We start from the raw sequence: 13406 nt of genomic DNA on the forward strand, positions 1-13406 counted from the left end.
AATGCTTTCCCCTCCACCTTTCCACTGCCAAGCACCAGGTGAAATGAGCTCTTCGCTGGTGCCTCCACGGGGCCACAGGGAGGCCTCCTCCTCCGAGCAGCCCCATTCCTTTGTTCCTCCACTGCCACTTCCCCCACACTGTGTGAGAGTCTCTGTAGCTGGGGCCACTGTTCCCTCAGCAATGGGGAAAGCAAGCTCTGGATGTGTGTCTTCCTACCTGCTATTCCCAGCTCTGTACCTGGGGCTGAGCACATGCCCAGGACACAGACACCCAGTGACTTTCTGGAGCTGTCCTTGCAAGGTGTCAGCTGGCACACATGCAACCTTGCCCTCGTGGCTCTGTCCCCTCCCTCATCTGTCAGATGGGGATGCCAAGTTTCCTTTCCCTGGCTGGGTGCATAGAGTCCGTGAGTTTACTTCATCTAAAGGTACCTAAAGGCATGTGCATGGCATGTCATCAGGACTCCACAAATACTGGCTCTGATCATTTGAATCATCAAGGCTATTATCATTATCAGTGGATATTCAGTGAGTCCACAGTGGTACAGAGTAGAGGGGAGGGAATAAGACTAGAGCACCTTTGCATTTAGGATCAGGAGATCCTGATCTCAGCGCCTACTTACTCCACCCCTCTCATTATGAATATGGGGAAACTGAGGCCCATGCTGTACCCCTAGAACCAGGACCTGGGACACCTGCCCAGAGAGACAGGCAGACCTACCTGAGCTTGCCCCTCGTCTTCTGCCCCCCGCCCCTTTGGCATAAGCCAGAAAGGCCTGGTGAGGAATTCTAGGGGCTGTGGCCAGCAGGAGGGTTCTCACTTCCGCAAGTCAGTGCATCAAAAGCTTCATTCTTTGTAGATTCCTCCAATAGGTAGGAGCAGACATGACCTTTGTCATTTGTTATTTTTAGCCAAGCAGGCAAGGAATGATAAAAACCTGTATGGGAGCTGACTATAAATAACATGGCTATGGCATTAAACACACACACACACACACACACACACACACACACACACTCTCTCTCTAAAACCTGTAGATCTAAACAAGCATTGCCCTTCAAAGTAGAATAACAGCATGAGCATGGCACTTTACAGTCACTGAACCAATTTCACAAAAGCTATTGCTTGCGATCACCATGCAGTTCCATGGGGCATGGGGGTGGGGCAAGGGAGACACTTTTATTGTCCCCATCCTTCAGATGAGGAAATAAGGAATGAGACTGCCAGTGAGGCCATTGGATCTACGCCTGACCGATGGCAGGAGCCTGACATTTATCACTGTCCCTGTTGTCGAGTCTCTGAGAGGTAAAGCAGCTTTGCCCAGTGCCACATAGGGAGAAAGGAGCAGGACCGGGACTGCCTCGGGTCACCTGTCTCCAAATGCAGGAGTCTGCAGGCAGCTAGCAGCCTTACGGGAGGGAAGAAGGAGCGGACATGGGCAGATCAGAGGAACAGGCACTGGTGGTGTCGACCCCCAGGGATGGGCGTTTGAGTGAGAAGGCAGTGCTGGAGGCTGAGAGGAGGTAGCCTGGGAAGGGCTCAGCCCTGACAGTGGCAAGAAGGAGAGGAAAAGAGAAGGTCATCGGCCAGTGGTGTTCTAGGGCAGTGCTACACCAGGCTCACCCCATCAGATGCTGAAATCCCTCTGGGCAGGGTCGCCTGCCTTGGCAAGCCCATGGCAGGAGAATAGGAGAGAAGTCCCAAGAGCATGTTACCAGTGCTGGGCTGAGCAAGGACAGTCCATGGAGCAGGCCAGGGGCAGAAATGGGCCCCCAGAGCAGAAGTGGGCCTGGCAGCAGTGTGGAGCTCCTGCCGAGGGCTCAGCGGTGTGCTGGTGAGCATTTCGTAACCAGCTCTCAGGGATGTAGGTGCCCTTTGTAGTGTTTGCCAGTTTCTGTGGTATAAATGCTCTCCCTGCCCCGCTCCCCAGCAGATCACAGCTGCCAGCATGACATCACTTATACGCACCATTGGCCCTCAGGAGCCAGTATGAGAACTCTAGAACACTACTGTGCAAGGAAGCCACCGTACCGAGCCACCCAGGAGAGGACACCAATGTCCTGCTTGCTTCAAGGGAATAAAAGAGGGGCTTGTGGGTCATATTAAGCTACTATTAACTGTGCATGACAGGCAAAGCATTTTGCATACAGTGTCTCAATTAATTTTCAGTGTCATCCTCTGAGGTAGACATTATCTCTAGCTTATTCATGAAGAAATCAAGGTTCCAAAAGGTAAAGTGACTTGCCCAAGGTAACACGGCCAGTGAGTGGCATTGCCTGAATTTGAACCCAGATGTGTGTGGGTTCAGAGCTCCTAGCCCAGTCATATAACATGCAGCCTCCAGCCAGGGTAGTGCTGGGACCCGAGTCAGGGCTAAACCTTCAGGCAGGGATTCATGGGTGGGTTCCTCTATGGGGCTGGAGCTGAGAGGCCTGACCAAGTCCTAGAGGAAATGGTCGCCATGCTTGAGAGAAGTCCTGAGAGGTTTGAGGCAACCCCCACATGGGGAGGGCCCAGAGCTGGAGCACCACTTTCCCCTCACACCAGGGCAGAGGCACTGCCTGGCACCCTACAGGGCCCTCCAAACCTTTCCTCCCTCCTTCCCTTGTTTGCAGTTGAGAATCCTCCTAAAAAGCCCAGTTCCAGGCTACAGTCCTTATACTGCCAAGCCCGTAGTAGGTGCTCAATTAATGCTGAAGAAATGAATCCATGATACCTTCATATTCTCTCTCATTTTATTGGAAATCAAAGACCAGATCAATTATATGATTATTTCCACCTCACGGATCTAGAAACTGAGGTTCTAATTGGCAAAACGACTAGCGCAAGACCACGTAATAGTAAATGACAGAGCCAGCACTCAATCCCATACCTCTGTGACCCCTAAGCACTCTGCTCTACTGTGCTGTGTGCCCCAGAAAGGAATAGGACCTTGTGCCTGAGAAGCTCCTTACAGTTTGTCAAGACCCTTCCATTTCCTTCCTGTTCTTCACTGTTGTACATCGGCCTGTGGGGTTCCAGTTCAGGGAGGCTTGGGGACAGGAAGGAGGGCCTGAGAGAGCCGGACACCTCCCTGACCCTGGCAGTTAGTCTCACATCCAGGAGTAACCTGTCGGTGGCCTTGTACTGAGAGAGTTGGCCCAGCCTGAAGGGCAGTCCCGGTCACAGAGGGCCTGTGTGTGGAGTGGGCCACCCGGGCCTGGAAATCCCCACTGATGCAGGGTCCCCTTGGGGGTGGCCGTGGCCCCTTTGTGCAGCTACTCTTTGGTTTTTTTTTTTTTGTTTGTGTTTTGTTTTTTTTTTTTGTTTTGGTTTGGGTTTTTTTTTTTTTTTTTTTTTTTTTTTTTTGCAGCTACTCTTTGGAACCATATCTTATAAAGACAGTTTCCGAGTAAAGTGGTCCCACAAAGTGATGGTAGTGGGGAGTGGAGGGCCAGGGTGTGGGGAGGTTCTTACAGGGTGAAAGGGCTGCCCTGGAGCCACCACTGGCCTCCCAGCCCTGGCTTTGCTGTGCTATGTCCGAGGCAGGTGGCTGCCCCTGTGCGGACCTCAGGATCCCCATCTGTAAAATGGAAGGATCAGTCTGATGGAGGGGCATGACAGCTCCTCCCAGCCCCAGTGGACCATGATTCCACATAAACCAGCCTCACAGGCAGATCCCAAAGGGAATTTCCTCTGGGGAGAAAGTGGGGTACCCCCATGGGGATGCCTTTGAAGGCTGCTGGGGCTGCATCAGCACTCCCTGTGTTCTGAAGGCAGAAAGCTCGTCTGCCCATCCTCCTCTTCAGGCCCAGCTTCAGCTCCACATCCCACTCCTACCCTGCTCCCTTCAGCTACTTGATGGACACCCTGGCAGAGCCTAAGCAGTCCCCATACGTATGGCAGGGTAGGGAAGAAGGTCCGTGTTCAAGTCCCAACACCCCTGCCAGCTGGACAATTTCGTTCTGGGGCATATGGCCTCTCTGGGCCTCAGTTTCATGATCTGTAAAATGGGGAAGGTACTAACTCCTTAAAGGGTAGGAATTAAATGAGCCACAATATGAAAAGTTCTCAGAACAAACAGCACCTGGCATGTAGTCCTTGTCCAGGCAACGTCACGTCTTGGTACTACTATTTATAATGCGTATCGATGCCATCTCTTCTGCTCAGCGGCCCTCAAGTGGAGCTACCGTTATGGCAGTCTAGGGTCCTAGAGGGAGCACTAGATTGAGAGCCCTGGACACAGAGCTATCTCTCAATCACCCCTGACCCCCAGGGCCCGGGGTGCCTTCGCCTCTCCTGGCCTCAGTCTCCCCCCGCCCCCGTCAGGTGGCTTCCCTCGGTTCCAGCACATCTGAGACTCCCTAAGTGTCCACAGATGTTCCTGTCCCCGCAGCCATGCCTCGGTGTCAGCAGGCCCCTTCCTGCTTGCTGATAGGTCCCCAGCTCAGAGTCTGCCGCAATCATGGTTTGCTGAATGAACCCGTGTAAGGTGCAGTGTTACCGTGGTGCAGCGTCTAACATGTGGCAGGCACCTTGCTAGGGGCCTCGTCTTCTTCATTCTGTTTAATTCTTAGAATCCTTCTGAGGTTCCTTCTGCTCCCAGGATAAGGACAGAAGTCCGGAGGGTGGTCTATAAGTCCCCCACCCATCTCCTGCCCCTCGCTCACACTCTTCGCCTCTAGGCATTCAGGCTTCCTTTTGGTTCCTGGAGCCTTGCTGAGCTCTTTCGGGCCTCAGGGTCTCTGCCAGAAGCACCACCTCTCCTTATCCCTAGTGAGCTCCTGCTCAGACTTCAGACCCCAGCTCAGTGACCACCCCCCCCCTTGGGGAAACCTTCTGCAACTCCCCCCTCCACTCCCACCAGGGATGGCAGGTCCTCCTGTGGAGTGTGTTCGTGGCCTTTGCCCCTTCGTCTTATACTGTTTATCACTTTACATTGGTTTATGCATTCATTTCACATCCCTCTAAATCCTCTTGAGAATAGACACCATGAGCTTTTCTGCTGTATCCTCAGGACCTAGCACAGAACCTGGCAAGTAGTGGACAGCAGTGGATACTTGCTGAACAGGTAAGTAGATGGAGAAGCAGGAAGCCCATGACACCTGAGGCCATAGAGATCGAGAGACTTGCCCAAAATCACACAGCCCATCAGGATTTGAGCTAGTCCATGGGGCTCCAGCTCCCAAGCTCTTTGCACCCACCCCAGCCTCATGCCATCTTTGAGTGCAGTGGAGGACTGAGCCAGAGGAGCTCCTAAAGGGAAAGGGTTTGAGTGACAGGGCAAGGGCTTTGATCCCCTCAGAGCCCTGGCTGCTTGGAAACCTCATAAGGGGTGAGCCCACACCCCCACTGCTCCTCTGTGAGCCTTCCAGGAAAGATCTAGGCTCTAATTCTGCCTCCAGCTATGTAATCCTGGACTTGTCCCCTCCACTCTCCAGATCTGTTTCCTCATCAGTAAAATGGGAGTGAGACTGTCCACAAAGCAGGTTAATTGTGTGTGCAAAGACATGTGCATTAGCACACAAGAAAGCTCTCAGCAGAGACGGCTAACCAGCAACCCTCCCTGAGGACACACTGGCAGGGAGGATGGCCGCATTTCAGTCCCTAACTCCTATTGATTCCAAAATCCCAGCAGTGTCCAGCTGTCCAGTCAGTCAGCAGGTGGGCCTCTCAGCTTGAGGTACTCTCAGTTGTCACCCTTGGCTCCCATCCTCTCTCTGGGAATGCTCTCTCCCTACTGGGCCCCACAGCCTCCTCAGCAGGAGGACATCCAGAGAGGTGGCAGACTCTGGGGCAGACTGTGCTAGGTTTGAATGCTCAGTCCTAGGCCACACAGCTGTGCTCCTCTAAGCAAGCCACTCACCCTCTCTGGGCTTGCTCTTCACCTCAAATTGAGAGTTGAGAACACTGAATTTTGGGGTTGTGATGAGGAGTAAATACAGCTCTTGCGTTAAGTGCCTGGCACCTAGTAGGCACTCCGCAAATGACAAATGCCCTCCTCCCTTCTCCTGACAGTCCTAGGTCCATCGTCCCTATTCCTTCTGTTTCCTCTTTCCTTATCTTCTTTCTCCAGGGAGACAGTCTTCCAGCAAGAGTGAAAACACACACACACACACACACACACACACACACACACACACGTGTTCACTAGGAACCCCAGCACAGTACCTCACATTCAGTGAGAACTAAATAAATATTTGTAGACTGAATAATCCCCAAAAATGAATTACTAGCGGTAAAATGTCAGACTATAGGTAGCTGGGAGGGAGCATTTAGGGATAGGGGCTCTTCCCTGGGTGCTCAACTCACCTTGAGTTCAGCTCTGGGCTCAAGCATCCCAGTCCCAGAAGAGACATCACTGAGAGACGTCAGAGTGAAGTTCAGGTCTTCTTTTTCCTTTACAAAGTGGGCATGCAGAGAGAGCATCATTCATTGACAGGCTCAGAAAACAGCAACGCTTACAACAGAACCTCTAGCAAGTGCAAAGAATATTTCCAGAGCCACAGAGAAATGCAAATACCAGTTCAAAACCACCAGGGGAATTGCTTTTTCATTCAACAAACCTGCACTCCTCGGTTCAATCAATATTATTGAGGTTCTGTGCCCAGTGCTGAGGATACAACAAGCAAATGAGATCCATTTTCTATCCCCAAGGATTTCCTCAGCCTGATGGATATGACAGATGCACATAAAAAGGTTAATAGCAAGAAACTCTTCTTAGGGGCTGGAGATGATGGAGGGGAAAGCAGGGAAGGCATCAGAGAGGAGGAGTTGCTGGAGCTGAGCCTTAAAGGATGAGTAGGAGTTTTCCAGGCAGAAAAATGAGAAAGGAAGGCATCCCAGGCAGTGAATGGTTCATGCAAAGACACAGGGGCATGGAAATGTGAGTGTGTGTGTGAGAGCAGGAGAGGCTTAGTGTGAGGAAAGTGGATGGAAGATAATGGGAGGGGTCTGGAATACTCATCTGGCCCTCATGAGCCATGGAATGAGTTTGGGTTTTATGCTGGGAGCACAGGGGAGCCAAAAAGGATTTAGAGGAGTTGAGAAAGCTCTCTAAGGTGCAAGGGATATGTAAACAGGGGGAGGAGAGCAGGAGAGGAAGCAGGGAGACCAAGGTGAAGAGGCAGGATTGACAGATGGGAGTGGACGGTGCGTTTGCATGTGCATTAACCGAAGGGATGAGACCATGTTGCCCAGGCCTGGAAAAGACAACCTCCCCCAGGGAGTCCTCCCAGAATAGTTCTTGATTCCCCTGGCTATGTGTTCTTCCAGGAGAGAAAGTACTAGCTTCCTCACTGGCCTCTGTTCCTAACCTCTGGCCTCACAGAGCGGCAGCAAAGTCAACCATCATCACGCTCCTGCCCTGCCCCACTGAAAGGCGAGGGTAGACCTTTTGGGCTCAGGTTTTCTAAGTCCCATGGCTCCCTGGACCTCGTTCAAACCTACCTCCCTTGGGGTCCCTGGGCTCAGTATGGGGCCTCACGCAGTCCTGATTTCAAGCCTCAGTGCCCCTATTCACCATATGACTTTGGACAACATCATTTCGCCTGTCTGTACTTCACTTTCCTCATCAGTAAAATGGAAATGAAAAATAGGACCTACCTCCCAGGATGCTGTGAAGCTCACCCCCGTGAGATAGGACATTGATAGGAATGGCAGCTGAAGTTATAAGTCAGGCTGACCCCCTCCTCCCTGGGGGAGCAAGAGCCGGTGGGAGCAGCCAGGACCTGGGAGCCTGGGTTTGCAGGTCAGCAGACTGCCCTGGACTGTCAGGGTCTCAAAGGCCAGCCCTGTCGGAGCTCCACAGGGTTGAGGATCTGAGAACCATCATCCAGCAGGAAGAGGGGCGGGAAGAGTCCTATCACCCCAACGTTTCCCAGGGGCCTCCTGGAGCATTTCACCCTCTGCATTTACCCTATTAATAACAGCTGCCATTCTCCTTTAGCCTGTGACCCTGCCAAATAGGTATAAGTCCCCATTCTGCAGATGAGAAAACTCAGGGAAGTTGAGTCATTTGCCAAGTACTGCCAGGAAATGAAAGAGCAGGGATTTGACCCCAGATCTGTCTGACTTGCCACAAAACCTCAGCCCAAGGTCAGGTGGGCTGAGGAAGTCTGGGACCTTGGCGGGAATGGGTGTAGGGCCCCAAGGTGGCTGGGAGACTTGGGACAAGCTGGGTTGCCTGGTCCCCAGACACACATTCTGTGGTCCTTCAAGGTCATCATGATCCTAGTAGAGCCTGAGTCATGCACCTCAAATTTGGGTAACTTTAGGAAAGAACAGAGGGAAAGGTCTAAAGCTGTAGTGGGTCAGATCTGGGCTCAGATCTTGACCTTGGCCCTCACTGGCTCTGTGCCTCCTAAGCAAGTCACTAAGGTCTCTTGCATGTTCTCTTCTATAAAATGGGAAGAAGCGCAATCTCCCCAAGGGGATGTGTGAAGGTCAGACAAGGCAGGGATGTGAGGGGCCTTTGGAAATACCTTCTCAGCCTCTGAGGGATCCAGCCGGCATCTCTTTGTGACAGCAATTTACCCGCCCCAGGACCCCTGCCCAGGTGTCAGAAGACCCTGAGCTGGGCAAGGCAAGGGCAGAGGAGCCCTTGTTCCTGCTTCCCTACAAGAGGGGAAGCAAAAGAGAACCTGAGTCTCCCAGAGAGGACACAGCTGGCCTCTGATTGCATTTGATTCCACCTCCCTCAGACCCCTCTGGACCTACCTCATCTGTCTCCCTTATGCAAATCGCTTTCATCAGCCGGCTTCATCCCCATTCTCATCCCTAGGTAGACTAACCCTCTACCCCAACTACTCTCTGGTCCTGGGATTTGTTCCCCAAAACATGGTCTGGTCAATCAAAGAGTGTTTGGAAATCAGACTGAGCTGACTCTTCCTTCACCCCTGCCCTTTTTCTCATACCTTCCCCCAACTCTCACCATGACCATAAGCCAAATCATGCTGCAGGCAGAAGCTATCAGTAATCCTCCTGGCCAGCCTCCTGCCTCTTGCCCCTCTTCCCCATGGGTCACCCTGACTTGTCGTTTCCAGCCTTCCCAGAGTTTCAACACTAGCACCATTGTTTGTCAGATTTCACAATACCTCTGCCTGCCCAGTACCCTCTGTCCCCCAACATATCCTGGAAAGACAGACCAGATGCCCTAGGTGTGTCTGCTGCAGGAAGGGGAGGTACAGGGGGCAGGGCAGGGGATGAATTCTGTGGCCAGATGACCTTGGGCAAGCCAGCCACTTACATTCTTTCTTGAGGCCTCAGTTTGCTCAACTGTAAGATGGGAGAATTGGATAGAAGTCCTGGAAAGTCCTTCTGGTTCTGACATTTGATAAATCAAAATCACACAGCAGCATATTCATTCAAACCTATATTGTGGCACGTACCACATGCTGGGGGCGGGGGCTCTGGAGACACAGCTGATGGGGTCAGAGCTCAGCAAGGGAGACAGATGTGTAGACCATTACAATACAGTGTGGTCAGAGCCAGGCCAGATGCATTAATTGATTTTCTTGGTGGAATCAGGAAGGACTATCTGAGAAAGCAGCATTTGAACTGGACTTTGAAGGATGAATAGGAGTTCATGGGCCAAACATGATTTTTAAAAAAAACTTTCAGACTATGCTAGTCAACATTTGGGCTGCCTTAGAAGTTAGGGTGTATCCTGTAACTTTGCTGTGGGTGCTGAGGGTGAAGTACAATTTCAGGGCCTGAAATGCCAAGGAGATGGGAGCTCAGCCAGGTGTCAGTTCTAGTCTTAGATTCTGGGAACTGAAACCCATGAGCTCCTGAGAGTTTGGTGTTTGCTGGTGAAGGCACAGCCTACCCCAGACAGGAACCAGTGAACAGGCAGGACTTCGGACTTTCAAGTGGACGAGTGTTGGGGCTCCCAACAGGCCACACCATGCTTTCACAGGGAGCCATGGGCTTGGAGTCCTCAGGCTTAGGTTATGGGTTTGATTTACCCCTTCCTGGCTTGAGAGACCTGGTCCTGGTCTCGACATTGCAAATTCCTCCCTGTAATTCAGATGCTCATAGAAATCATTCTAGCGGTAGGATCAAACAACTTACTGTTTTGCAGTGGCCTTTGCAAACTATAAAGTGTGCAGGACACAGAAAGGATGATTAGTGTGGAGATGGTGGCTCATAACGGGTCCCTTGTGAAGCTATTTGCTTTGTAATCAGGATAAGTGGTTTGCCCACCCCACCCCACCCTTGACGTCACCAAAATAATGGTGGGATTCCTGGCACAGATACCTTTGCTCTGACCATATGTGAGCTGCGGTGGGCCTTTGACCCTCTGCCGTTTGGCCCACCCTCAGCCTGGCCATCTCAGAATGCTTTTATGTGACCCTGTATTGAAGGACAGAGGCTGCCTCTAGACCCTGGGGAAGGGGTGGGGCACTCTCGGCTTGGCCCCTCCTGTGATAGAGTCTAACTTAGAAGTCTCCCCTGGAGGGGGACCAGTGGAGACCCCCATCTATACAGCCAAGAAGGGGCCAAGGTGGCAGCTCCCTGAGCCAGGCTATGGGTGAGGGCAAGAGCCTCTCCCAGCTGTGTCCTGGGCTGCTCTGTCAGAACCCCAGCTGAGCGTCTTCCCTGCCTGGCACAGCGGAGCCCAGGGCTGCACAACACTCAGTGTCCTTAGTTTCTCAGCATCCTCCCTGAACATCTCACTCTGCCTGGCCCAGGAGCAGACGGGGACCCCTTGGTGGTTTCACGGGGATAAAGAGCAAGGGGTATCAGCATGGCCCTGCTGATGGAGGCCCTGCCGCTGCCGCTCACTCCCAGCTCTCTGCCTCCCGCGGCCCCTCTGCCCGGCCAGGTTCTGATTTTGGTGCAGTGCAGACTTTCAGCTTAACGAGACAAATTGATATTCTGTGCCAGCCCAGGGATGGAGAGGCAGCTCGGGACGCTCAGGCTTGGGCGGGCAGCTCAGAACTGGGCAGGGGGTGGGGACGGCTTCAATCTGGAGCTGCCTTCTGGGGCCACCGCCAACCCTGACCACTCCCCCAACATGGGTCCCCCACCACACTGACAGGTACCCTGAGACCCTGAGACGGCGGTCCTGAAGGTCCTTCCACCCTCGGTGCCCTCCTCCCAAGCAGGGGGCCCCTCCTGGAGGAGGCAGGACCCTGGAGAGGGAAGCTTCAGAATCCAAGAGAAGCCCCTTCACCTACTATGACCTCCTAACCTTGCTCCTAGCTCTGTCCTCCCACCAGTCTGGATTTAAAGGGGCAGCAGGTCTGGACTTAGAAGGGGAGCAGATAAGGCAGGAAGAAGTGGACAACTGGCTGGGAGGATTGCATTCCTGCAGACTTCTCGTGAGGGGTCCCTGGAGTCTCTGGAATATGGTCAGTGCCCCCCAACATAAACAGCCCCCCAACTCATCACAGATGTCCTTGTAGATTATATGGATACAGGAGGCATATGCAGATGCCCCTGCCAGTGGGCATCTGTGAGCAGATAAACAGCCTCTTGGCGGTGGGGGCGGGGGGGCTTCCACCAGAATTGCAGCCCCCAGGCAGGTGGGGGCCCCGCGGGTGGGGCTGCAGGGGTAGTTTTTAGATGGCAGTAGGGAGCTCAGTGCATGCTCTGCTGTGTTGGACCTGCAACCACAGGTACGTCTAGTCTGTGTTGAGTTCATCGATCCCCCTCTGTGACCTTTGCCGCCCCCCAGGTCTGGGGGTGTCCTGACCAAAAAGAGGGGGAAACCAGAGCCCCCTGCACACCTGAAGGAGTCCCCCCGAAAGTAGGGGATGACTGGGGGCCATGTGAGCCAAGCCTTCCTCCCTCCCCTGTCCCTCTCCACCCCCCACCACCAGTCGCAGGACGCCCTCCGACCGGCTCAGCCCCAACCCTACCCTCACCGTGCCCTTGACATTCCCTCCTACTTCGGGGGAGCGGGCATATTCCTGGGACGCTGCCAGCTTCAGTTCCTCCTGACCCCACGGGAGGAATTAAAACCGCAAACAACACCGTGGTGGCTCGGCCCACACCCCCGCCCCCACTCTCCTCCCCCGGTCCCCCACCAGAACCAGCCCTCCCCGCGTCCCTCCCTCGTCCTCCGGCCTCCGCCCCCTCCCCCAGCCTCCGGCAGGCAGCGCAGCGGCTGGGGCGGCCTCTGCCTCCCCCGAGATTGCATTTTGCCAGCGAGATGCTCTCCTAGAAGCCGGCGCCGGCGCCTGCGCCCCCCCGCCCCCCCACCTGCTCGGGCAGGATGGTACAGTCTGCAGAGGGACCCGGGCACGCTGGCCGGGCTCAGCCGCGGCACCAGCTGCCGCACCGCGATTACGGGGCTGCCCGCCTGGAAACCGTGCCGGATTTGTGGTGATTTTCGTAGCCAAGTAAGTACCGGCATCCCCCAGCATGAGAAAATAAAAAATAAAAGGCGCCCCACTCCGCTCTCCCCTTCCTCCCTCACCCATTTTATTTTGTTTCATTTCATTTGATTTTTTTCAGTGCTGATGGTGGTGGCGGCAGCGTGGGGGGGGGGGGGGGGGGGACCCGGCTTGTTTATCTGGCAGCAGCTGAGGCTGCATTGGGAGCCGCCGCCGAGGGAGACACTAGTGTGAGGGTCCGTGTGCTGGGGGATAGGACTGGGGTGCTGGGGACGTGAGCAGGGGGGCCTTAGGCAGGCAGATGCCCACGGTCTCAGGTAGAAGCCGGCAGCCTCTGCTCAGCAAATGCCCCCGATGGATGTTATGCAAGGACCAGCAAGCAAACCGGTAGCAGGGGGCAAGGTTCTCTTCCCTCTGAGCTTCGTCCCAGGGAGACACAGAGGACTACAGGGTGCCTCCTGCCTGGCCCCCACTAGGCTCCAGGAAAGAGGCAAAGGGAGGCTCCCACAGAGGGTCCTCCTGGCAGGTGGGCTGCTGTGTACCAGGACCACCAGGTCGGGCCTGCCAAAGCATGTGGTGGCAGGGATGAGACCCCCCGGTTCCCAAGATGGCCAGAAGGGGGGCAGGAGTGGGATAGCCAGGCCATTTTGCAGCAGTCATGCTGGGTGGTGGAGTTGGCACTTTCAGCCCGGAAGCCCAGTTCCTCGGCTAGGCTAGTTGGGGTGGCCTCTGGCTGAGAGCGAGGTACCTGGGGCTCCTCCCTGCCCCCTGCAGGATCAGGACTGGGAAACCCATCAGCGGGTCTCTACACTCCCCATGGATGAGCTGCTATGGGCAGCCACCCTTCTATCCCAGTGGCCATTCCCAGGCTGCCCTCTGCCCAACTAAGTTGTATGGGGAGAGGTCTGTGTGGCTGGCCTGCCCTGGTCAGGGAAGTGCCCCCAGGGGTCTTGGGGCCCCCACACAGAGGCCCAGCCAGGCTCGACCTTCAGAAGGGTAAGCTAGTAGGCAAGCTCAGCCATCAGAGGTCTTGGTGTGATGCTAAGTGCCCCTCGCCCAGCGCAGAGTTGGGTCCCCTCCCC

At 54.4% G+C, this 13406-nt stretch overlaps 1 protein-coding gene and 1 long non-coding RNA gene across 12 annotated transcripts in view; one reads left to right on the plus strand and one right to left on the minus strand.

Moving 5' to 3' along the window:
- LOC140609855 (uncharacterized) overlaps nucleotides 1-6382 on the minus strand; it is a 33700-nt gene extending 27318 nt beyond the window's left edge. The window contains exon 1 of the long non-coding RNA XR_012011587.1: nucleotides 6293-6382. This is a non-coding gene — a long non-coding RNA (uncharacterized lncRNA). The remainder of the gene's footprint in view (nucleotides 1-6292) is intronic.
- Nucleotides 1-13406, plus strand: part of ATP2B2 (ATPase plasma membrane Ca2+ transporting 2) — a 372053-nt gene that overhangs the window by 185491 nt on the left and 173156 nt on the right. Inside the window, exon 1 of one of the 11 annotated variants that reach the window (XM_072785139.1) lies at nucleotides 12173-12330. The exons of 9 other annotated variants lie outside the window; for them this stretch is intronic. The gene's annotated coding sequence lies outside the window, so the exon portion shown is untranslated. Of the gene's footprint in view, nucleotides 1-12172; nucleotides 12331-13406 lie in introns of those variants that run through there. One more of the 11 variants, XM_072785141.1, reaches the window with a different exon arrangement.

This window comes from Canis lupus, chromosome 19 (genome assembly GCF_048164855.1).
Source record: "Canis lupus baileyi chromosome 19, mCanLup2.hap1, whole genome shotgun sequence".
NCBI classification, from domain to species: domain Eukaryota; kingdom Metazoa; phylum Chordata; class Mammalia; order Carnivora; family Canidae; genus Canis; species Canis lupus.